The 24,836-nt window shown below is 41.9% G+C and overlaps 1 protein-coding gene and 1 long non-coding RNA gene across 3 annotated transcripts in view; both read right to left on the bottom strand.

Annotated features, from left to right (window-relative positions):
• The window catches only part of BORCS5 (BLOC-1 related complex subunit 5), a 77,046-nt gene that overhangs the window by 45,457 nt on the left and 6,753 nt on the right, over window positions 1–24,836 (bottom strand). The window lies entirely within an intron of this gene.
• On the bottom strand, window positions 15,282–16,538 carry LOC138689988 (uncharacterized). Its single transcript, XR_011328753.1, has 2 exons — window positions 15,816–16,538; window positions 15,282–15,680 (listed from the first exon to the last, which is right to left on the bottom strand). It is a non-coding gene; the product is annotated as an uncharacterized lncRNA (long non-coding RNA).

The raw sequence follows: 24,836 nt of genomic DNA on the forward strand, positions 1-24,836 counted from the left end.
ATTGTAGTACACAGGAAGGCTTCCCCGAGGTCACACAGGAACTAGCTACTGACGTCCCCACTCGTGCAACTTCTGCCACCTGCACCCACCAGCTTCAACAACCATGCAGAGCCTGTCTTTTTAACAGGAACAGTTTTGCCCTCCCCTCCTCCAAGTGAAGGGCCTGAAGCCCCTCTCTGGTCCTCTTTACCAGGAGCATTCCAAGCTCTAGGTCAGAAAGCCACTCCTTTTGCCTCATCTACCCTAACCTCTGCCCTCCTAGAGCATGCCAAACTCCATAGCTATTTATCTCCAGCTTCCCCACCTTCAGTCTTTAAGAACACACTTGCTTCTCCTCCAGGCCAATACCATAAAACATGTTTCACAGGCTCCACCGATTTTAAGTCCAGAACACTGTCATGTCTCAGTACATTTTGAAAAGAGGAAAGAAAGTCTTTGTATGTTTTGCAATAGCTACCCCATCATTTTTCTGCATGCTTTAATCAATCTGTCCTGGTTTAACCAGGTGGAATCTGGGTTGAAGAGTTAAGGGTGCATCCTCCAGGTTTCACTGCAAGAGTCCCATTAGAGAGAGGGGTGATCTCAGTAGAGAACCTGGAAGACAGCAAGCAGCTTGCATCCCAGACGTTAACCTTCACCTGACCACTGCCAGATACCTAGACAGCTTCAAAACACAGAAAACCACAGGGCAGAAAACCCTTGCTCTAGAGAAACTAGCCACTTCTCAACTATGGCTGCAGCACAAAAATCACAATGTAAACAAACTTACATTTCCCGGCATTAACCATGCTTTATTGAAGGTAACATTCTCTTTCACTCATGTCATCCAAACAATTAAAAAGAAAGGTGACTTTCCCTACAGACAAATGCCAACTTCTCAGTAGTCATCAGACCACATGCTGCAAGGTTTCATTCATTCATCCATGGTGCTCTGTACACTACAATCCATCCTGTTATCATTTCCTAAAGAAAATTTTTAAAACTGGTAAAGGCATAGTGTAAGATCCTACCACTTAACTATCAAGAAATTACGCTGCTGGTAGAGAAAGAGAACATTAGTGAGCATTCCTTGACAATATCGCTGCCCTTGTTGGCATCAGGTTTGTCCAGCAAACATAGCAAGATGATGAAAATTCTCTCCTTTTCATTTTTATCCAAAAGCACTGAAATTAACCCATAGGATTTTTTTACCAGTTTTATCTTAAAACTGGCAGCAAAATAAATAAACAACCTCTTAGCAGATTAAGACAGTTCATGGAAGCCTAACCTCAAAGACTGAAAGTTTCTTTTTTCTTAAAAAAAAGGGGGGGATAAACCCCCACTTGTTTCTGCTTTGCATCTGTTTTTAGGATTGCAGGAAGAAATACAGTATCTCTGCATACAGGGTAAGCCAATTTAAGGAAAACCTGCTGCCCTACACCCCCATATACAACTGGCCACATTATACTGACCTCTCCTTTATATTGTCACTGGCGCTTTTACAGCTAGGTGGAAAGCTAGGTCAGGGCACAAGAAAAAAATAGTGTTATTTTTAGAGAGGGTAGGGTTAAGTTTTCAGTTGGCTCAGCTCTCTGTCTGGCTGCATGAGAGGCAGGGATAACACAAGGGAGTAGGGAAAACAAGACTGCCTTCAACCAGCTTTAAGCTCAAACTGAACTTGGCGAGCCAGCTGGAACATCAGGAGATGAAACCTGCTGTGCTCATGCCACTCCCCAAAGACCACTGCAGCGCTTGAGGTGTGTACAATGCGTATGTGAGGCAAACATGTTTTAAAATAAAAAGCTTTGTGAAGAGGTACAAGTCAATGTCGAACAAGCAGGCACAGCTACAAAGCCCAATGTAGTCTCCTGCAAAAGATACAGGCTGAGGTCTGGAGGAAGCGTACAGCCCAGCTCAGGGATACACTCAATAGCTTTATTAGCGGAGAATGTTCTGCCTCACTGGTTTGAGTCTCCCTGACACTGCCTTGCACTATCTAAAAGTCAGTCCCTAACATACATTACTCCTCACCAAGGCACTTTGGGAGTTCACAGAGGAATCAGACTACTGCTGAGGGTGCAAGTATCTTCCCTTACCACAAGCAGTTCACCCCCAAAATGTCTGAAACCAAGAGGACACCACATTGCAAGCCAAACCTACCTATGCAATGTTCCTGGTCCCCAAAAGCCTCAGGCATAATTTTCTGAACACAGAACTGCCGAAGCGGATTGCTAACTACAAGTCTGACTAGTCCTGCATCTCACCTACAATATTAAGAGCCCTAGAATCAGCAGAAGCTGGGTAACGGGTAACCTAGCCTGATAACCTAGAAACCAGCACAGACTCAAAAACATAAGGTTTGAGGCTCCCTCCAAAACGTTTGGTAATCATTTATTCTGACAACTCCCTGTATTCCTAACCCCTAAGCAAACATCCAACTCCTTTTTGAACCTTGTTAAATTCTTGGCCCTGTCAGCATCCTGTGGTCGACTGTTCCAGCATCTAATTGCAATTCCTAACTTCTGGAGCTGCCTGCTGTGGTCTTTCTCACTTGAACACTGAGCCCACTCCACCCACGTGCAAACGAAGAATGTTCCTGATAATCCTTTTGAACACATCTGCTTCAGAGTAGAGTGCTGCCTCAACGCAGGTCTGCACCAGGCCTCTGAAACCCACATATTAGACCATCAGGAATTGCGGAAAGGCAAGAAGTAGAATGCCTGTGGCAGGCTAATCCCTGCAGCAGTATTTTTAAGAAGCAATTAATTCACTCTTCCAGGCAAAAATAAATAATGCACAGGCAGAAAACAAGAAAGCTGAATCAGAACACGAAAATATTCAAACAATTAATAACAAGGAAATGCTCTGGTTTTATCAGAGCACACCTGAATTAAAGATGTGCTCTTGTAACGCAGCAGTCCCTAGAAAACAAAATAGAAAACACAGACCAAATGTGTCAGGCACATATGCACACCAATGTTGTATTATCTCCTCCCTTGCATCCTGTACATCAGGGAGCCCAACTGCACTGGCCAGTTTCCAGAATGAAATCATATAGTCTGCTATCAGCACTATGAATTTGTATTTCCAGAAAATCCTAATGTCATAGCCTGACAGCAATCATCAATGAGGAATTATTGATTTTAATGTCAAGTTGTGCAACCACTTGAGAGGAGGAGGAATAGAAGTAGACAGCCAAGAATGAACAGGCTATTCAACGACTTAAAAAAAAAAAAAAAATTAGTAAGAGTCTTTGATATCCAGAACAATTGCAGTCATGGCCCCCCCCCCCAAAATAAATAAATAAATAAAATCTAATTTTATCCCACTAGAGACTTATTGTTGGGTCCAAATTTCTTACTGTAGTTTGCTGGAACAGAAAAAAAAAAAAATCAAACAGTTGAGCTGAAATGGTCAATATACATGCAACTGACAATATAAATGGCAGAAGTACAATCTATTAGACCGATTTTACCCAGCAAATGCTGCAATCGGACATGGACACATGACTTCACCTAAAGGGACAGATGCACCCTGGAGTTCTGAGCAGGATCCGAGGGCAGACACCGTGACACACGTGTGCCACATGACGCCAGTATGCGCTTACCAGGCTAATGCCAGCAGGGAGTTAAAGTCCTCTGTGAAAACTGAGTCTCACCAAGAGTAAAACAGGTAAAGCTCTTTTATGACACCTCGAGACCGTGGTTTCATGGCAGCTTAGATGCCAACATGTTTCAGCACATCATCCAAACATGTGCTGGAGCCAATACAAAGGAAAGGTGGGAAGGGACTGGGTCATCAAGCAGCAACACTCACTTAAGTGCTATAATAGTTCATCATTATCAGAAAAGGATGGCCCAGCATCTATACCTTCTCTCTCGTACCAACCCTAGCACTTGTCGGATACAGCAGTAAACCAAATCAGCTTATTAACGGTGGAAAATTAACCTGGTAGAGAAAGAGTTTTCTGCCAGGTTAGCAAGACAAATTGGCTTCACGTAGGGTCAGATAAACGTCAGACTCAATGAGGATGAATAGAGGGGGAACGACACGCAGGGGAAGAACGCGAGAAGGTGTATTCTCCTCTTTTGGAAAGGAGGAGCTATTACATCAGTTCAAGCTACATTGCATAACTTGACCCTGAGGAAACAGACTGTCTCGCTTTGCCTTGGAGAGAACATCAACCTCTCTCCATCAGTCTCTGCATTCAGAGTTTTCCAGTTGTGTACAGCGTCATTTTAATGTTCTCCCATCCATCAGCACAGGCAAATGAACTACACAAACCCTAGGTACAACCTGCACATAAGAGGTGAACAACAATCCCCATGGTACTCATCCTACAGGTAGAGCCCAAGCCAAGCACTTTGCTTGCACAGGCCAGAGAAATTTTGCCTTCTGCAAGCTTTCAGAGCAAATACCCTTTAAACCTGCAGTTCTTCAGCGACTGCCTCACTTTACTACAAGAGGGTTATACAATTTCAAGGCAACAAATGTCATTTTGATAGGAATCAAATGTTCATTTAAGAAGAAAAAAAAAAAGCAGCGTATTTCCTTATTTTACTTTTCCAAATGCTCCATGAGGTGCTAGTTTGCTAGATGTAGCCAAAAAGAAAAACTAATGCATCAGTCTGATCCCTCTATTAAGAAATGATGAACCTAGAACATTTCTGAACTATATTCCAGGCATCCTCTCCGCGCAGGAATTGATTAGCAGTTCAGCCACGCGCTGGACTGCTGCTCAGATAACAGATTGTATCCACTTTGCAGAAACAGCTTCCTTTCAAAGACATCAGAAAACAACTATGCAATGACTATTTATTTGCATTTGAAGCCGGGGACAGCGAAAAGTCAACTTTGTGACCATGTTTTTAACATTCACTGAAAAGGGACAGATAGTCACTGAATAAAAGGCTACAGTGGTTTAAGATGTTCTTAAAACAGCCTTTTTTGACTTTACTATTCCCAGAAGCAGAGACAGCAAAGCAGATCACAGGGGTCCCCTTCATGTGTTTCAGTCTACAGTCACCTAGTTATTTTTACCTGCCAGTAAAAACCACCAGCTGAGCCAGCCCAACAGTCCACAGCCACCAAAAGTTAAGTGTCCTCCTTCCTCACAGCACCCGTCTCCTGACTAGGTGGACCCATCCTCACGGGTTCTCATTAGACCCCTCTGTGAACCAACCCAACTCCCCAGCCCGGGAGCAAACCTATTTGCTCTCGTTGCTCAAGTTCACGGCAGGTCCACCAGGTCAGGAGCAGTGGGAGGAAGGAAGGACGGACGGAGGGGACAGAGCAGGACCTACTCTAACGGGAGTGCAAGGCTAGGTCAGATAGGCCTGCCTTGTGTAGCAGACCTGTCCTACCAGCCATGAGACTGGTAGGATGACCAGCAGCATAAATCCCTTCAAGCTTCACATCTGCTCCCACAGCACACATGGAGCTGCAGCCCGAGACATCGGAGATGCTTTCACTACTAGGATACCACAAAGGGCTGCAGCTGGCAGAAAGGGGCCTTTATTTTAGGACTGTTTAAAGACATTATTAAAACCAAGTATCCAAAACCCAAAGGATCCCAATATCACTCATTACTCTTGAAAACATCAGCATTTACTTTTAAAGTAAGCTTGTACACAAAAGTCTTTTTAAAATCTCCTTCTACAAGGAAGGTACATGTCTAGCTAGCAACAAGGTTTACTTCTACTAATATCTAAGCAGCCAGAACTAGGTAAGCTATGGAGTCTTTGTCCATCTGCTCTACTGCATGGAAGATTATCTGCTTCTCTGCATCCTGCAGCGTTTTATCTAACCTACCAGAAAAATTAAAAATATGGATGTATATATACACACATATGTGTGTGCATGTATATGTACCTGTATATTCACACATACATATATATACACACACATACACAAACACCCCTAAGATGCCAACATCCCAAAATAAGACCAGTAACCAGAGGTATGTCAAAGGTCTATAAATTATTTCACCCGAAGAACATGTTTCTCAATACAGAACAGCTTTCTAACACAAACCTATGTTTATTATCCCAAAGCAAGGGGCACAGCAGTTAAAGCACAAACCCCTCCATATAAGTTTAAAAAAAATTCCATTAGCTACAACATCACCTTTAGCGTGCATGATTAACTACATAACAAGAACATGCCTGAGGGCAAGTATATTTAATATCATGCCAAACTCCTCCATGACACCTCAGAAGAGCAGAGCTCTGTGGGGCTACAGCAATTAACTGTACATTGTAAGAGCAAAGATTCAATCTAACTATTCTTTCTCCCTTTTTAGTTTTGGACAGTATGCCTTCCTGGACAGAAGAGATCACCTCAATATTTTTTACACTGCCACTGGGAATGTAAGGCATCCCCTTGAACTAAACCATACATTTTACAATTCGTTAACCCCTACCTACATTCAAGGCAACAGATGTCTTCAAGACCTTACAATCTTTGATGGAATCATCTACCATGAGGTCCTTCTAAAGAAGACACAACAGTATCCTTCCAAGGACAAGAACACTGAGGAGATCTTCCTGGCTCAACTCTGAATCAAAAGCTGCTATGGTGTAACTTGAGGCCATTTTGAACATTAGGGCCTATTAAGCAAGTCTGTGTTTTGCTTCATAGGTGTCATCAGGCATATAGTTAAAGAAGAATAAGGCAAAGAAACCCAAAAACATTAGCATTTTCAGTTGCCTTACTGCTTTCTAATGTGCAGAAGTCCTGATGATCCATTTCTACTTAATGCTAAATACTTATGAAAACTAAAACCAGCTACTTAACTTTTTTGCTTTTTTATTAAGCAGAATGACATCATCAGAAGTCCCAGGTCTTGTTTCAAAGGCTCACTGTTGAAACCAAAGCCAAAAAAAACCCCAAACCCACTGAAACCCAACAACGAACCTAATCTAATAAGAAATTATCTGGTTTGACCCAAAATATCAGCAAAACTGTGGCCTTAGGCCAGTGTAAAGTAGCACTTTTAGAATAGTGCATCTCTGTTCCCTGACCTGTTTTACAATAGCAATACCTGCACCAGCACCTCCGAGGGAGCAGCCCGGGAGAAGACGGGTGGCAGCAGCCCTGGCTTCGAGTGTCCCTGGAACTACAGGAAGCTCCACGGGGAGCAGCTGTTATCCCACCACTATGCATCCTGATGCAAAGTATTATTTTAAGGATAAGGCTCTTCAGGTAGGCAAGATCTATAATGTCACTGTGAAGAAATAAATAGAAAGGAAAAAGAACACACATGAACATGGGAGTCTTTCAGCTCTCTGATCCTTCCGGACTCAAAGAATGTTTATTCCTTTTGTAAGAAAAAAAAAAAAAAAAAAAAAAGACAAACAAGAGTTGAGATAAGGCACTATTTTAAGGTCATTTATTAGATTTCCTGTGGAAGAATTAAAAAGTTTTCTTTCAAGCTTAAAATTCTCTTATCCCAGTGCTTCATGACCAACATTTTGGCTGGAACAAGGCTAGTGTGTTAAAGGAACAAAATTAGATATATGTTAGGTACACTGGATTCCAAACTTTGATAACTGAGCCTCAAGGGAAAAAAAGGCATTTGCACACAGCTCCGTGCAAGTGAGCACATCCTGGCTTAGTTTCAGGAGAAAATGTCCCACAGCTGAGAATGTAAAGTGGGATAGCAATAGCTCTGAGCAAAATACCAACATTTAATGAAATAGCACTTAAGTTCTCACCAGCAGAACTCTTGACCCTCTCTTAAATTACACTGACACAGTTTTAAACGCACAATAGAGTAGGTGGTGCACCGAGTTTGTGACTGGAGACATTACCTTATTTTACCATTATGCAGAGGGAGCAGAAACATACTTGGAGAATAGCTGACACCAGTATGTGAAGGCGTATTACGGCTAGGACTTTGGCACGGATTCTTTTGCTTGTGCTCAAAAAGGGGATCCAGCCCCTTTTTCCATTGCATCCCACCCCATCCTACTTTTGGTTTTTTGCTGTGCTTGCTCCACGACAGCATGGCATAAGGCACGCAACTGTGGCTCAGGAGAGAGCGACCTACCTGCTCCGCGGTGGCTTCACAGGAAACTGTCCCAGCACACCTGGAGAGCTGCTCCTGCCACAGACGCTCTCCAGAAACTGCCTTATTAACAAGGAGGGTGAAGCAAGTTTGGAGGGGGAGCCATTACAAGTAAATATTATTGCTGAGTGAGAGCAGTCAAAGCACACTGATGAATATGCACACTAGGTTTGCACATGGAAAATGCCAATTTGTCAAATGCTTTGGAGAAACTTACCTATTTCATTAAAAGTTCTGGGGAAAAAAGTTATCTAGGCATTACACGTGCTCACATGAAGACTATTACACTGAGGTCCAAAGACTTTTTACCATGTTTTTGAAAGGACAGTGAAATCATTCTCATTTTTACTATAATAAGCTATCCACAAGTACCAAGGATGTACTTGGTTTGTAGCCTGACTTATTAAGCTGACTATAGAGACTGAGTAACACCCTTTGGGGGACTAGTAAATACTGTGCTAAACCCAATTCCCCCTCCCCTTTCACATACTAAAAAATCTCTTTTTATTTTTTTAAAACCAAATGCCATCAACCTAAATCCCTTCTATTTCATGCGAGGGTGCATTTGTGGCTCCATTTTGTGAAGGAAATATTTCAAAGGGGAAGTAACCGGTGCGGTGGGCCACAAGGTAGAAAAGCACTCGAGAAGAGGTCACATTTATTTTGTTCTTACGTGCACTGAGACTTCAGTCAAAGAGAAGAACTCACACATGCTGCAAGCTTCATTTAAGGTATGGTAGTACAGACTAGAAGCTGGGGAAATGACAGAGGAGAGAGACTTCTGTGGTTTTCAACTGCATAGTAAGTTTCATTTTATTTTCTGATATTCAGGGCTTGAACAATACAATAATACGCTCTTATCTCAATTTCACTGTACCTTATTTTGACAAGCAAGAAAAATAAGCCTAGCCATCTGGATAATAAAAAGGCAGTTTATCACAGTATAGTCTGTGATCAGCCTTCTGAAAAACTTCAGTAGGGTCAAAAATTTGAAGTAGTACAGATTCTGTTTTCCTGTTAAGCCCCTTGAGTTAAGAAGATAAGGGAGGGGTAAAATCAAAAGCATCAAAATAGTCAGCATCAAAACAGTTTCTAAACAAAATGTTTGTGAACAGTCTCAGCACTGTTTATCTTTTTCAACCTTAGTTCCCTCTGATGGCTGCTTTCCAAAGAGAAGATCAATTCTGCTGCTTCTAGGGAAAAAAAAAGCCCCAAATCACTAGCTCAGCCTGTTCTGTTCACCCCTGCTTTTGGAAAAAATCACTAAACCAAACAGGGCATCAAAGAGCGGAATACCAAATATTTGTACAGAAAGCCACAGAGGTGCAAGTCCACTGGTCCAGCTGAGAGCACCGGACCTCCGCTCCTGCCACCGCATCACCCCCCCCCAGCCGCTGCACAGCCGCCCTCCCAAGGGGGTAAGCCGGTCAGCAAAGCTGAGAGGTCAACCCAGCCGGGACACTTCATGGGAAACCCGAGCGCCTCAATAAAACCTGCGCACGTTATCTTCTCCGCTTCCAGTACAGAACCTAATTTGATAACATGCTCGCCTTTAAACCACCAAGGTAAGTGTCTCCTTAGTTCTGAAGTACCTAGCTGGGACGGCTAGTTTCAACCAGCATGGTGCCAGATGTTTCCAGATGGAAATCTGTGATGGATTTATGGAGAATGACGTAGCAACCGCAGCCGTAAGCCTGTACGCTCCAGCGTTACTCAACCACATGAGGCTGCGGCTCCACAACTAGTAAAGCTGATCTCAGCTGGCCCCGACATGACCTCACTCCACAACTCATGGGACTTCTCCCCACACCAGCCCCAGTGCCTGCTGGATCCCATAAGCCAATTCAGTTCCTTGCCTGCCAGAAACATTTTCCCTTTTTTATTTCCCAGATAATTCCTTGGTTACGCTGATCACCCTATTTTTCTTTCATCTTAAATTTGCATTTACAAGGAACAGATAGTAGAGATGAGTCACCTGTGACCACTGGTTAAATATTAACTGATTAGAGGTTGGAAAACAAACATCCTCAGTTTCTCCCCTTTTTCCAAAAGTATACCTGACCTGTCAATATTTAACAATTTCTCCCTTTTCTTTTGTCCTGTATGCACTATCCTTATCTTTCCCTGTTGCACATTGACCGTGATGGCACACATGAGCACAGCCCATTTTTAGCCAACTCACTCAACCAGTTTTCTGTATCTTTATTGAGAGATCAACCTTCTTCACATCAGTCCTACTGCCGTGGTACAGCGCCTCTATATCTAACTCACTCCTGTCGATTCACTGCACAGGAAAACTACTTTATTTTAATTTAGACTTTCAGTAGTTGATGCAATCAAAACTTTAACCTGCACCTTTGTAGATGCTTTCTTCTGCAAGCTGAGATGGTACAAAGGTAGACACATCACCACAATTTTCTTTGCACAGGTAAGAGTTATGACATGAAAAATAAATCTACTCTTCCCACATCTGTCCCATTGCCTGGCATTAAAACGTAGGTTGAGTCTTCACATTTTCGTCCAAATACAGATGCAAACATTGACAACAAAAGTAGTTGGATTTAGATACTAATAAAGGCATTTGGCATTTAAAATAAAGAACAGGAAGTCTGAAACACCACTGCAGCTCAGTCATCAGTTGATGTACTACAGATCATTAGACAAAAGAAATAATTTATGTACCCAAGTAATTAATCCACAAAATCATGCAACGTTTGCATGGGACCCAACTTTTGGACCTGCGCCTTTTCTCACCCGTTGGATGTTATCATAGCCATGCAATTTTAAGAGGCCCTCTGCAGAAACATACTTCAGGCAAATAGCTTTAACCAGCAGAGCTGGGGCTTTTTTGTTGGTTTTTTTTGTTTTGTGTTGGGTGGTTGGTTTTAAAATGCTTTTACACTTTCGGTCCAAATTTCTTAAGATGAGGAAACCAGTGTCTTTCAAAAACAAAAATATTGAGGGTAATAAATTTAAAAGCTGATTTGGAGAAACCCAAGGCCAACATCACAGAAAACTTCTGCCTTCCAGGTTCAACAAAGCCCCTGTCTCTCTCCACCCTGCAAAAGTCAGGCATATCGGTATGTTTAAAAACAGAAGCAGCACATAAAACAGACTTTCCAAAATGAGTCCAGATCCATTCTTGACCACTGACAGCTCATCAGCCTCTGCATTTTACATCAGAAGAAGTGATGAAAACAGGCAAATTCAAGTCTGTTAATTTTTGTTTCCAACAGCACCTTTGACATCTGATATGTTAATTTATTAACATGCTAGTCTTCATTAAACATTAAGTGCTATGACATCCATTTCAGCACTGATCAAATTCCATATTTACTACAGCTGTAATAATTACAACCTAGTGAATCCAAGACTTAGGTTTGTATCAGGTTCCTCATCAGCCTCCAGAACTTTCTAAACTTTTAGCAAACAGACTTTGAAATACTTCACATGCCCATTTCAACATGCAGCAACAGTCAATGCCTTCCCCTTCCCCTCAGCAATGCACCTCTACGTCTCTATGAAATTGTTAAACACAGAACAGGACTGTGTGAGCCTTATACTTCCTAACTTAAAAAAAAGCAACAGCAACACCTAGTTGAAGCACAAATCTAACTTCAGATTTGAGAGTTTTGTACTAGCAGGGTCTTTCACATAGATGGTATATAGTAGTAGTAGCGCAGCTACTAGAAGTAGTAGCACAGCAACAGCTTATGAGGTCACAGGGAACAGCAATCTCTCTTATAGCAGAAGAAACAAATTTTTGCACAAAACTTCACTAATAACTATCGTTAGCGTTGTTGTTCACAAAGATGCCAGCAGATGTTCCCAATATCCAGCTATTAAAGACAGAACACTTGACAACTAAGCAAGGACAGACAGAAGCATCAAATTTATCTCCTAACACAGGACAGCAGGTAGGCAGCATACCTATATACTGCTGCTTCACTGGCAACTAGGTATTATGAGAGATTGAAATAAATTAATATAACATTTTATTCTTCTCTTTTTGTTGGTCATCCAATAAGAAGCTTTAAGCATCGCATAATATCTGCACAAAATTTTTCCGAGCCAGAATCACAGTTAGTTTAATTAGACACACAATGTGGAAAAATAAATAAGTAAATAAATAAATTCCACCAAACCAGCCATTCGGACCCTTGAAACAATTACAACTCGAGACCAATTTAATATGTGAACCAAAGTCTGATTTTCATCTCCTGTTGCCTTCATTAGGAAATGAAGCAAGAAAATTCCAACTGCCTGCAGTGATACTTACTCATAGGATACTGAAGTTACTACTAAAACAAAAAGCCTGGTAACAAGATGTCAAAGACAACATGGACAAAAACCCCATGGGTTTGCACTTTTTGTAAGTTCTGTGTTGCCTGGTTGCGGCAAGACGCCAAATCGCCCACAGAATTTGAAGCCACAGCCAAATCCTCTTCCTCTCCAAAGCAAGGCCCCGCAGCACCGCACATGCTAGGTTGTACAAAGTAAATCCACACTGGCACCTCAAGTCTCTGGACCACCCTGTGTTAGCAAACAGCAGAGGTGCAGTGAATTCCATTTTAAAGCTCCACTGGGCTCTTGGCTCCAAAGACGACAAAGCTGTGTGCAGTTTAGATTCATCTCTGATAAAACAGCAATTTTGTTTCTGCCACCCATATATCCAAGTACAATTCAGAGCTTGGGAATGATTTCAGTTACCAAAAAAAAAAAAAAAAAAAAAAAAAGTATCTATGCGCAAACATTCAAGAAAAGAAATAAAGCCTCTCATCTCAATGACTCATGTATGCTTCCTTACTGCCTTCTCTATCATAGAATATAATAGATCAGATGGAAAACTGAGGAAATGTAGAACAGTGGAGAATTTCAAACTATCGCAATGAAAGCAACTGAGCCACCACTCAAATTGACTTGAAATTTCAGTTCATACTAAAACTGATGACAAGACCCCTCAATGGGAGGCAGCAAAAAGCAAGAGTTAAGTATTCTACTCTAAGTCATCCTGTTTGTACAAATGTATAAATACAAACATGTACTTCCATGCCAATCATCTGCTTTTGCTACTCGCACATCACAGAAAAAACAAGATTTAATCTCACAGGAGGTGTTACTTAAGAAGAAGTTCCATCTCCAGTATCTCTTCCACTTCCTATTACAGATAAAAATTCTGTTTAGTCAGATGAAATTGAGACCTAAGGACTAGAAGGAAAATCAAACTTTCCCTTTAGGTTCAGGCTTTGATTAGCTGACAGAAATCCTCCAAGACTACTATTATGAAGAATGAGAATTGATAAAACCCTGACCAACCTTTTGCCCATCTTCTTCCTCATCCGGCTGAACATCCCTGACCCGTTCCTTGCAAAGAGAGATCAGTCAGCATCAAGAGTGTCAGCAGTGCCTTTCCAGCAGTTTTATTTGTGGTTGGTATCGTGTGGAAAGGAACATTTTAAAACATAAGCAATTTTATTTAAAACTTGTGAAATATATCACCAGGACAATATGTACTGCAGCACCCTGCTTCTTGGAGCACATTATCTTGGTCTCACCAAGAACTAAAAGCGAAGGGTTACTCACTAAAACACAGCCAGATGAAAGTTACGATGTTTTTTGAAGTCTCTTGATCACTATGACTTACAAAGCCCTGATCCCTAAGAAGACCACACTTTCCAGTTTCCACTTTGGAAGTATCCCATTTACACTGCCACAACCACAAGTGGTATCCACTGTGGACTCCAGGTCAGCTTCCAATTACACACAGCAGGCATAGAGAAAGTGCAATATGCCAAGGTACGATGGGCAGGGTCAGTCACAGATGCATCCTGTCCTTGAAGGATTGCCCGTACACACAAGAAAAAATCCACGACAATAAGGACATAACACAGTAAAAACCTAGAGAGAAGAGATGATCACTTGTCCGAGCCAGGTAATATCTGAAAAAGAAAGGGATTCTTCAGGAGAAGGGTTTTCCTCGGCACTCTGCTTCTGGTTTAACTTGAAACATGGCTCCCCATCCCTCGTAGCTGGCACATGAGTTTAGAAAGAGTTTGCAGAAACAATGAATTTTAAATAAGGAAACTCAGACTCCAGTAATTTTATACCAAAGTCCGAGTGCTGAAGAGGCATGTCTTGCCAGAGATCTCTAATCTGAACAGTGAGATCAGGGGGAGGAGAACAAGCACAAGCAATTTTGCATGGTGCCTCACTGAAAACAAGTTTGGGCAAGCATTAAGGTTGCCTATATTAGCATTTTAATTTTTAAAAACTGGTTATATGCAAATAGGTTATAGCCTCAAGTTCCTGGTGAGTGCCAACACCTTCCCAGGCACGAAAAGGTTTGAACAGCATATAGCGAAAGGTGTTGACTCCCCAACTGATGTCTAGATGTTTTGGTACACACCTCCCATTAATGCATTAATGAAAAGAGAACCACTCAAATCCCTTGCAATGTGAAAGGGCTTTTACTGGCATGATAGACTGGAGACAAGGTATCTTAATGACATTTCCCAGGCAACAGAGATGCACGTTCATGACATTCCCTTCCACGCTCACTCTCCTAAGAAATAACTTGGGAATTAGCAAAGCATTGCATTTTAAGCTGAAGTGACATATACAAACAAATGTGTTCATTTATGTGAGATACACCAGGATACAAAGACTAGGAAGGTGGGGTTAAAGTCTGGAATTTTAGGCCATCACTTAACAGATGCATAGTTTCTTCCCCTTTCCCCCTTTCTCATTTCACCTCTGTCCCCTCACCCACTAGCTAAAGGGTCTCAGTTCATACCGTGTCGTGGACTTTGGCAGCACTAGGTGCTGTAGGGCTGGTGATGAACTAGAAAGAAGATTTGATCGAGATTAATATCTTGTGGCTGGGGCTGGTGGGAAGGAGAGGGTGTTGCAATCATTTTCTAGACACATCAGTTCCCCAGTTCCATTCCGTGTTCTGGATGAACGTTTTTCCGAGCACAATGGCCCACTGGGGAAAAACTTACTATGCGCTAGTATCTTGGATGAGAACACCTCAGTCTTCAACACACCTATGATCAAAACACTGTTGCCAAGAAAATACTATTAAACTCTATGTCACAGACAGGGTACTGAGGTGAGGATCAATAGCCGTGGACAGGAGCCAAACCTCATGTGCTTCCATCTGTATTACTGCTGATCTGTATTTCGTTTTCTTACCATACATGCTTAGAAAACCCCTCATATCAACAACTGGAAATAAGTGGCGCACAAGATTTTTATTTTTCAAGATCATAAAAACTTCTGAAAGACTTTCAGCTGAAGATCTCTGCACCACCTCCTCCTCACAGACCCAGTACTGTTTCAGGCTGTAGTCACCTCTCAGTTAAGCACTGCGTGGCTCAGCTCACAGGTCCACCTGGTACCAAACCCAGCTTGCCACCAAGGCCACCAAGACCTCGGGCACTTGGTACAACGAATGCAACTAGAACACAAATGTTCATGAAAAGAGCTTGAAGAGAAAGCAGTTTCCAATGCGCTGTTTCAGCAAGGTTTCCAGCCCTTTTCAATCACATCTACTACTCCTTTTGTATTCCAGTGACACCCTGTGGCAGTTACCTAGACTGCAGTCTTTCCAAGTCTCCATATCAACAGAGGACTACGGGGGTAAAGAACAACAAATCAGAAAACACAGAAAGGACATTGCAGCACTGAGCTGAAGGATTGCTGCTGTGCCTCACTACTCCCGAGGCATGAAATGCACAGGTTTCTCTTGCACAGCAGAGTAACTTACTAGCAGCCTGTGACGCTGTCCCCTTGACTCCGCAGCCGCAGCTCAGTAGGCAGATTGAAAGGCAGTACTATACCTGCTGTTACACCTCTCCCTTGGGCAGAATACATCACTGCCAGGCTGATACACCATGGTGGACAAATCTAGTTTTATTGACTGAGCTTCTCAGGTCTTCTACTGCAACACCGAACTACACTTCACACTCTGTTATTTCTGTCTGTGCAAGTTGCACAAGTGACTTCTAAGGGGTATCCCAACTGTATCAACTAGAGGACTGCAGCCTGCAATCATAGAGTCCCAGTTTTCACTGCATTAGAACAGACTCACCTACCATTTCCAGAGTTAATTTCTATATGCACCAGCTACTGAAAGGAAAAAAAAACCGCACACAACTGAATTCAAACAGCAGCCTAGTATTTTTACTGTTTGCTCTTAACCTCATAAAAAAATTCGTCTCCTAACAGCACATGCATTTACTTTTGCCCTTCAACTCTTTACCATATGAAAAAAACATACTGGATACAGTGCCTCAAATAAGCTCAAAGTGAATCTCTAACACAGGAGATATTGCACTGCAGGGCATTTTACATTTAATGAACATATGCCCTGGTTGGCCATGATATCATGTGTCTTCTCTGAAATTATGTGCCAAAATTACAGCTAGTAAACATTTTGGAACATGAGGAAAGTAGACACGTGCAACACAGGTAAAAGCACGCAGGGAACTCACACTCTCTACACACACAAGAACACCTCAAACAAAAAACTCCACAAGCATCCAAGACAACAGCCCACAAAAGGCACTCACGTCACTGCACTGCAATCTTTAGAACTTCTCAAGTGTCTTAAGATTGCTAGATAGAGTTTCCACCACAAAAAACAAACAAACAAACAAAAAAACCTCCCCAGGTGCTAAAATCCTGCTAGACTATGCCAAGGATGACCACAGTTTTATGAAGGCTGAGTAGCATCTCAGCAGCACCTCTGTCATGCCAAAGGCTGTCTGGAGCCCCTTAGCTCAGTATGCATGGCCAAGGAATAACCAACAGGGAGATGGATAAATAAAAGGGGTAGAGCTAGAGTGAAGGAAGTAGTGAGGATCCTGGTCTCCAATCCCTCTTCTGAACTACAAATGCTTTCTAGCTTGTGGTTATTTAATACAGAGTGTATAAACAGACAGGTGAGCACAAAAACCTTTAAGGACGTTCCCATCTTCTGAACAACCAAGCCCCTTGTGGATCTAGCTTAAGGGTGGGAGGGTAGTGGGAGCATCAAGTCTAACAATCTTACTGGGCACCTTTCCACACTGTCTCCAGAACATGTTTATTACTGTCAAACTTCAAACATCAACCTTAGCACTCTACCATATGAACTTAAACTATACAGAAATGCACACTATTTTGGGACAAAAATCCTTGCTCTGCTGGGACACGAGCTTTGCCTTCAACTTTGGCAAAGTTGCAATTTCACACCGAACATCCCTTACTGAAACAAACCATTGCTTTACAGCGTGTACATCTGCTCCTGCCCCTTATCCTTGACTAATGTAGTCCCTTCTCTGACCACTACCTCAGGATGATGTAGGCTTCCGTGTTGATTTGTACAGCACACCGGCAGAGTGGTGCTTATGCACACCTACAACAGGCAGCAATTCCACTTCCTACTAAAGGTTACTACTAGTAATTTTGTTACTATTGCAAATTAAAAAGCATTATCTCTAGCAGATCATCTGCACCTCAGGATTCAGCATGTAACCTGCAATTGTGCATCTTCTGGTTTATATATGCCAGGGTACAGACAAGTAAGCCAAGAGTACCATGACCAGCCCCACTTGGAAAATAGAGGGAATATTACAAAATTCAGTATGTCAAACGTCACTGTTCAAGCCAAACGAACCACAAAACTCCTATTTTCCTTTTTGTTAGGCTGCCCTAAGAAAGAAATAGAGGCAGATCAAATTTGGTTCTAAATTTCAAGGTTTTATAACAATGAGCTTGCTGACTTGTGCTTTATTGCTTGGTTGCCAATCTCATCTTACACAATTACACAGAGAGAACATGGTTAAGCTAAGATCCCACCATACGGCTTTGATAACAAGGTTTAGGGATTGAGTAAACTTGTTTTTTCACTTCTACCTTAATAACCTTTTTATCTTTATATAATTTTAGTAAGTCAAATTCTTAATTAGAAAAGGGGCATATTATCTACACATAAAACTTCCTGGAATCTGCTTTTTATTCTACTAACAGTGCCTGGGCAGGGAAATAAAGACAAGAGTAGAGTTCTGAATGATGTGATGTTATAGTAAGTGCAGTTAACTACAGACAGGCTGTGGATACAGAAGTATCCACTCATCCTTTACTTTGCTGATGGTTACTTAACTGAATCAGCACCCATAGGAAAAAAAAAAATCAAGAACTAGGACTCACGGTGTAATAATTTACACTGTGCCTCTTGGTTAATCATAATCTTTCTCAAAAAACTGATTGGCCTAAAACCAAATAATCTTCTGGACTTGGATAAACTTATTAACTCCTATAAAGCCTAAGATCAAACAGAAACATTCATTTTTCAAAAGCGATGCATTGCAACACTGCTACTGGCCTAGCAGCAAGACACAAGCGTTCCAGTCAAGCAAAAGAACATTAAGAGGGGGCCAAGCAGCATCACAAGAAGTAAACTATACATGTACAGTTTCTATGTACAGAAAATACATACTATACATACATCATCTGTAGGTATAGTATATACATACTATATACAGGATGTATGTATGCACACATACACACATATAAAATATTTTAAAGCCAACAGTATTCAAAGTTAAGGGATATATCGGTAGGTACAATATAAAAAAAAGAAAAACAAACAAGAAACTGTTGGCAAAGGAGCATGTTGGTGCATCTTCAGCCTTTCAGTGCAGAAGAAAAAAAAAGTATTTAAAAGAAATGTTCTGCCACCGCACACAACTACAGGTCAGCACTGGGGATCAATGAGGTTTAAACAGCATACTGCACTTGGCAGTCAGTCAGCCACCTGCCCACTGGGAAGTAGAGAGCTCACTGATCTTTGCTGGGAAGGCACCTGGAATAAAGTACGTCAAGCAACATACTAGATATGGTCTAGAATACGGACTTCAGGCCAAAATACTTTCAGGTTGTTGTTTTGTGGGGTGTTAGGGTTTTTTTGTCTGGTTTGGGGGTTTTTTTGTTTGTTTTGTTGGGTGTTTTTTTAAATTTTTTTTTTTGAGGACAGAGGTGGGAGGTTTAGGGATGCAGGTAATAGCTCAGAAGCATTTCTGACTTCTTTCCTTCTCGCTTTCTATTGAGAGTTTCACCGATTCCTAATGGCAGACCCGTCCTGCAGGTAATGGCAAAGTGACCTTTGGCATGTCTAGCTCATTTTCTTCTTACATTTTATTTTAGATTTTCAACACCAGAAGATAGGGAAGTAAGACTTCTTCATAACTGAAGCAACCACTGATGATGGTAACAGAGAAATCTGTTGTATTTATAAGCAGAGAGATTCCTCATTAAAGTGCTATTTCAAATATGTAATTACCATTCATCCTTTCCTCCAAGATAGCAGACATTTCTCATTAAGAAAAGTCAGGTATTTTGTTGCAGCATCCTCCAGTCTTTTCCTTTGTATCTCTGGCTGAACACGTCTATATTGCTTATTGTCATAGTAACTAAAGGTACTAAAATTTTCTGTCCCTGTGTCAGAGTTCCCCTCTGGAACTCAGTCAGACTCCAAGGTCCCATCCCTTCCCTGATCATCAGATGTTTCAGTCCCAGCATGACAGACACCTCCCAGACACAAACTTCTTGTGTCTCTACACCCAAGTGTCCAACATGTAACACAGCAGTTACTATCCAGTAAACACAAATACATCATGATACTAATAGCTGGAAGAATACAGCAAAGTGAAAGGAGCAGCAGGTATCACAGTGGCCAGCTAAAGAGGAGAGAACCAAAGTAATGCCACCAGGAGGCAGCTTCCATTAGGTCCCCCACTCTTTCTCCAACCCCATCCAGCCTACAGAGGGGAAACTTACTTTACAGACTTCAGTCCATTGAATAACACTGTTATAATACCCCTATAGGAGCAGTCTTGGAGAGTAATCTCTTCAACTATCTATAAATACACATACACACTCACACATGCGTGTGTGTATATGTATATAACCTACACACGTTTTTAACCAGAACGTTTCTTTGCATGCAATTTTCATTGATACAAAACATCAGGTTCAACAGAGGGATATACATCAGAGGAAGGCACCCATAGACACACCAAACAGGGAAGGTAGGAAGAGAAATTTCACTGGCCCTTCAGTCACAGACTCAACCAAGACTTACAAGCAAGTCTTAACTTATGAGCAAGACAATAATGCTGAATAAAGTACACAAATGTGAAGGAGAAGAAAAAAAAAATCTAGCTAGCTTTAGATGTCTGAAGTCCTTCAAGGACCACCACCCCCCCCAAAAAAAAAGTGTTCTGTAAGTGCTTTCCCATCACATGCTTATCCTTGTCCTAGAAAGATGATTGGTGACACTCTGGTAGAGCACACTAGCTCTTATACCTTACCAGTCGGATGCATCTGATTTCCAATCTCCTCCTGACATAAAGAGATTACACCTTCTGTAAACATTTGTAATTACACTATATATTTTGGATGTTATAAATAATTATTTTCATTTCACCTTAACCAGTTAATAGTGATTTCAAGGTACACTGGCCAACATGAGGGTACTCCTCATCAAAATATGTGGCAAATCTATAAGCCAGGACATGGTTAACTCCTTACCATGGGGTATTTTTCCTCAGCACATCTGCTAATGTATCCAAAGGGTAGCTGCACCCCAAGAGCCATACAGGCCAGCTGGAGAGCTCTGTCACAGAAGCTCTGTGAAGGTAAAGGAAGGACAATCTGCAGGTGACTTGTGATGACCACCAAAGCTTACTCACATGCAGCAAGATGGTGGGGAGGAGCCATACGTGCCTGAGGAGGTCCAGGCAGGAGTCACAGCTATTGGGTTCAGCAGAAATTGGAGTTCAAGGGTACTCACCCAGGAAAGGGGAGGCCAGGCTAATCATCTGGGTTTATACACTCAGACTCATTCTGTTTATCTGCCAATACACAAATTATACCATGCAGTGCGGAACAGCTTGCAAGGGTATGGGACGGGGCGGGGAAAAGGTAGACAACTGAGTATCCACAGTCCCTCATACTCTCCCAGCTTGCGTTGAGCATATTGTTTGGGTAATACCTAACCAGGGACTCAAATCCTCCCACACATAAAATTGAGTCAGACCAGGTCTCCAAATAGTCAACAATCCACTGAGGAATACAAGGAAACAGGACATCACCATCATCCTCCTCTCCTCTCCTCCAACTACCTTTTGAAAGGAAAGCTCCTTTCCTCAAAACTGAGGCATCTTCTAGGTTCTGTTTTCAGTAGCTACTTTTGAGTCATGAAACCAATACAGAGAGACAGCTCTCCATAATACAGAATACTGGTCCACAAGCCAAAAAAACCCCAAACCTAACCAATTAAAAAAAAACAAAACAAAACACCAAACACCAGGTAGATACGCACTCACATTATCATTCTTGGTATTTCTTTCTGCCCAACATGCTCATTTTCACAGACCTTGTTAGGAGCACAAAGCATACGGTCCATCCAACAAACTTGGATGTTGCAAATTCTGTTAGAGCCCTATACCCTCAGCAGCACTGTTAAGTGTTGCAAAAAGCAGATCCTCCTTCTAAGGCACAGGGGAGGAATTAAAAAGGATTGAAGTATCGCAATGTTTAGAGAATTACAGGAACAAAATTCACTAACGTGTGCTATTAGCTAAATTCCCTAAACAATAAATGGAAGTAGCAGCATACAGCAAGGTCAGGGAAAGAAGAGAGGATATAAGTCAGTCAACAGAAAATACTGAGGAGTCAGATGTGATGAAATCTATTGCTTTAAAGGCAATAAACTCTAAACACCCACCCTTCCTCTGCACGCTATACCAGAAAGATAAATACATCAGTACTTTTCTGACAAGTAGTTTTCCTGCCTGAAAAGTGACCTGACCAAAAAAGTTATAAAGGTATAAACAATCCTTTCAAGCTACCTAACGTAAGCTTACGTTTCCTGTGATTGGAAGACAACAGAAGATTGGCACCGGTACGGCAGCACAAGTTTCACCACTGTTCTCTCACAGAAGATTTCTCAGCAACTCCCTTCAGCTTCTCTGCTGAAGATGTGCACCAGCTGTAATAAAAACACCATTGCCAAGTTTTCACTTTAAACCATAACTGAGACAAAAAAGACACACCTTATGCTGGACCTATCTTTCAAGACTCTTTCTGCCACGTAACTTCAGTTTCCTTCTTACACTACTGCCAGGTAAACTATATCCTAGACTCTTCAGAGTAAAGGCCTCGTTTTCTTCTTTGTGAAATACCTTTCTTGATAAATAACAAAGCAACGCAAATAAGGGTAACAGGCAGCATAGTAAGAAAAGATCTCACTGGGTTAGCCATAACCTATTCATTTACTTCCAATTCACACCTGATAGATCTTTGCTTAATGTGTCCTTAAAAACTTTAAGGACAGAAATGCTACAACCTTACTGAGCAACCTTTTCCCATGCTTTGCTATTCTTACTAAAGCAGCAGTAGTATCTGTAGGACAAGAATCCAGTTATATTGGGCTAGGGGATGCTAATGAGCTGCACACAATATCCTTTATATGGCTACAAGCTACGAGATGCATACCATGTATGTCTGACAAAGGAATGGAGTACACCACAAGTAACTTGCAGAGAAGCCACCTCTCACCTATGTGATATGCCTGGGAACACAGGCAAGCCTGAACTAAGAGCCTCAGCAACCCTCAATAACTGTTTCTCTCCGTGCTGGGGGGATCAGGAGTTCCTCTAACAAAAGACATGCTGCATATGATAGCAAATGCAATCTGCAGTCTCAGCACATGACCCATACCTAAACTGTTCATAAGCCACAGTCTCCAGTTACATATCAGCACCTTGCCTAACTCACAGAAATGATCCCTCTCTCGGGGGAACTTGCATACAACAAACCAAAGACTGTCAGGCAAAACAAAACAAAAAGAACAGTATCATCACATTCCTGAGCAACAGGCCAAGCAGGCATCAGCAACAGCTTCAACAATTAAATATCTAGCATGAAAATGTTTTTTTTAGTTTAATTAAGATTTCTTCCATAGATAACTCAGAACACAAGACAGCGCTACTGAATTATCTCTAAATAACCACAAGCCCATATTCAGTGAACCCACAGTATGTACTACTTAACGCTCAGTACTGAGTACCACTTACACTTCCAAGGGATGCTACCACCATATTGGCAACCACTTCCTCCAAATGAGGAGGAAAGGACAAGGAAAATGGCAGCACAAAAGAACTGCCAGTATTTACAGGGGACTGGTTACCAAAAGTTTGTGTCAAGTTACTGCAAGTGTTTTAGTTAGAAGTTAACTGTAACGTACAAGACCCACCTAGAAGAAAGTCACAGTCCTCCCTGCACCGCCTCCCGAGGAACAGACCTGGCAGACGGCAGCGCAGGCCTTCAAACCAAAGGCATCAAAAAGGCATTTGCCATCAGCTGAGGAGGAGCTGGAGGGTGTCTGCCTAGCACACAGAACCAATTCCAGTTTTCATTTCATAAGGCACCTAAGTTACCACCTGGGCATGAATTTGTCTTCCTGAATTTTCAGAAAGACAATGTCCCTAATACAGTATAACTGGCAGCAGCAGAAAATAGTCTGCCACCTTGGAAAAAACCCAAAACATTAAAGCAAGAGGAAACAAAGCACAACTACAGCAAACAGCTAAGATGGAAGGCCCCGCATGCAGAACTTGCCTCCAGCTAAATGCAGACTCATAGTAAAGAGATGTGTTCAGGAACCATTGTTTTGGACAGACAACCCAGGCACATCGCAGGAACAGTTTAATCACATTTCACCAGCAGCAGCTACTTCACAATCTACATCATAGAGTCCTCTGTATGATACCATTAGTAGACACAGAGAGAACAGGCAACACTTAAGCTAATTCTTTCAATGTCATTACCAACACAGTATCAAGACATAATGAAGTCACTAGACTTGAGCCGATTTAACGAGTTGCTCCTGAAAAGGGGATCTAATGCCCTGGGCTCCTCCTTCCCCACCGCTCCTGTCAATTATCAGACATCAACTCTAGCACTCACTGACCTCTCCTGAAAGCTGGCTCTGGTCACCAACCTGGCACGGAAATAACCAGAAAAAGATATGTTTTCTACCAAAAAGCCCAAGAAATACTAGAGCCAGAGCAACAGGGCACATACCCACATGGCCAGAAGCAAAAGCAACAAGGAGTAAGTCCCCCTTTCAACAGGGGCAAGCTGCCAGCCTGGGCATTCAATGAACTACTGTGCAGCAAACACCAAATACAAGAAGAAACTGAAAGTCATTCTTACACAGTGTGAAGAACTCGTCTCCAAAAACAAGAATAATTTCTCTTCCCATACCCATGTGTTACTTGAATTTTTAACTTGGCACCAAAACAAACAGAATGCAACTTGAAAGTTGCCATTTTCTATACAAGCCATGGGCTACTGAAACACCTTGGTTTTCAGACGTTCTAGAAATGTCTCAATAAAGCATGAAGACCATTTGCTAAGACATTCCCTTTTCAAAAACCAGGTTAGAGTCTGCAAGTCTGTCAATAGACACAAGTAGCCCAGGAACATTAATGGGACTGATCACAGAATTTGGAAATTACAAGAGACACCCTTCAAAATTAGCAACTGATAGAGCTTGGCCAGCCAAAGCAGAAAGCCACTGCCTTTTTGGCAGCTTTTGTCAGGCAAATGCTCACAATACCACCAGGGTGACCAGACGAACCATAAAACCAGACTGGAGAGCAAACTAATCACAAAATCCTATGGGGATGGGAGGAGACACAGCAACGTAAGGAAGCTTCTGCTGCCCACACAGTGC

The sequence above is a fragment of the Haliaeetus albicilla genome, chromosome 19 (genome assembly GCF_947461875.1).
Source record: "Haliaeetus albicilla chromosome 19, bHalAlb1.1, whole genome shotgun sequence".
Lineage (NCBI taxonomy): Eukaryota > Metazoa > Chordata > Aves > Accipitriformes > Accipitridae > Haliaeetus > Haliaeetus albicilla.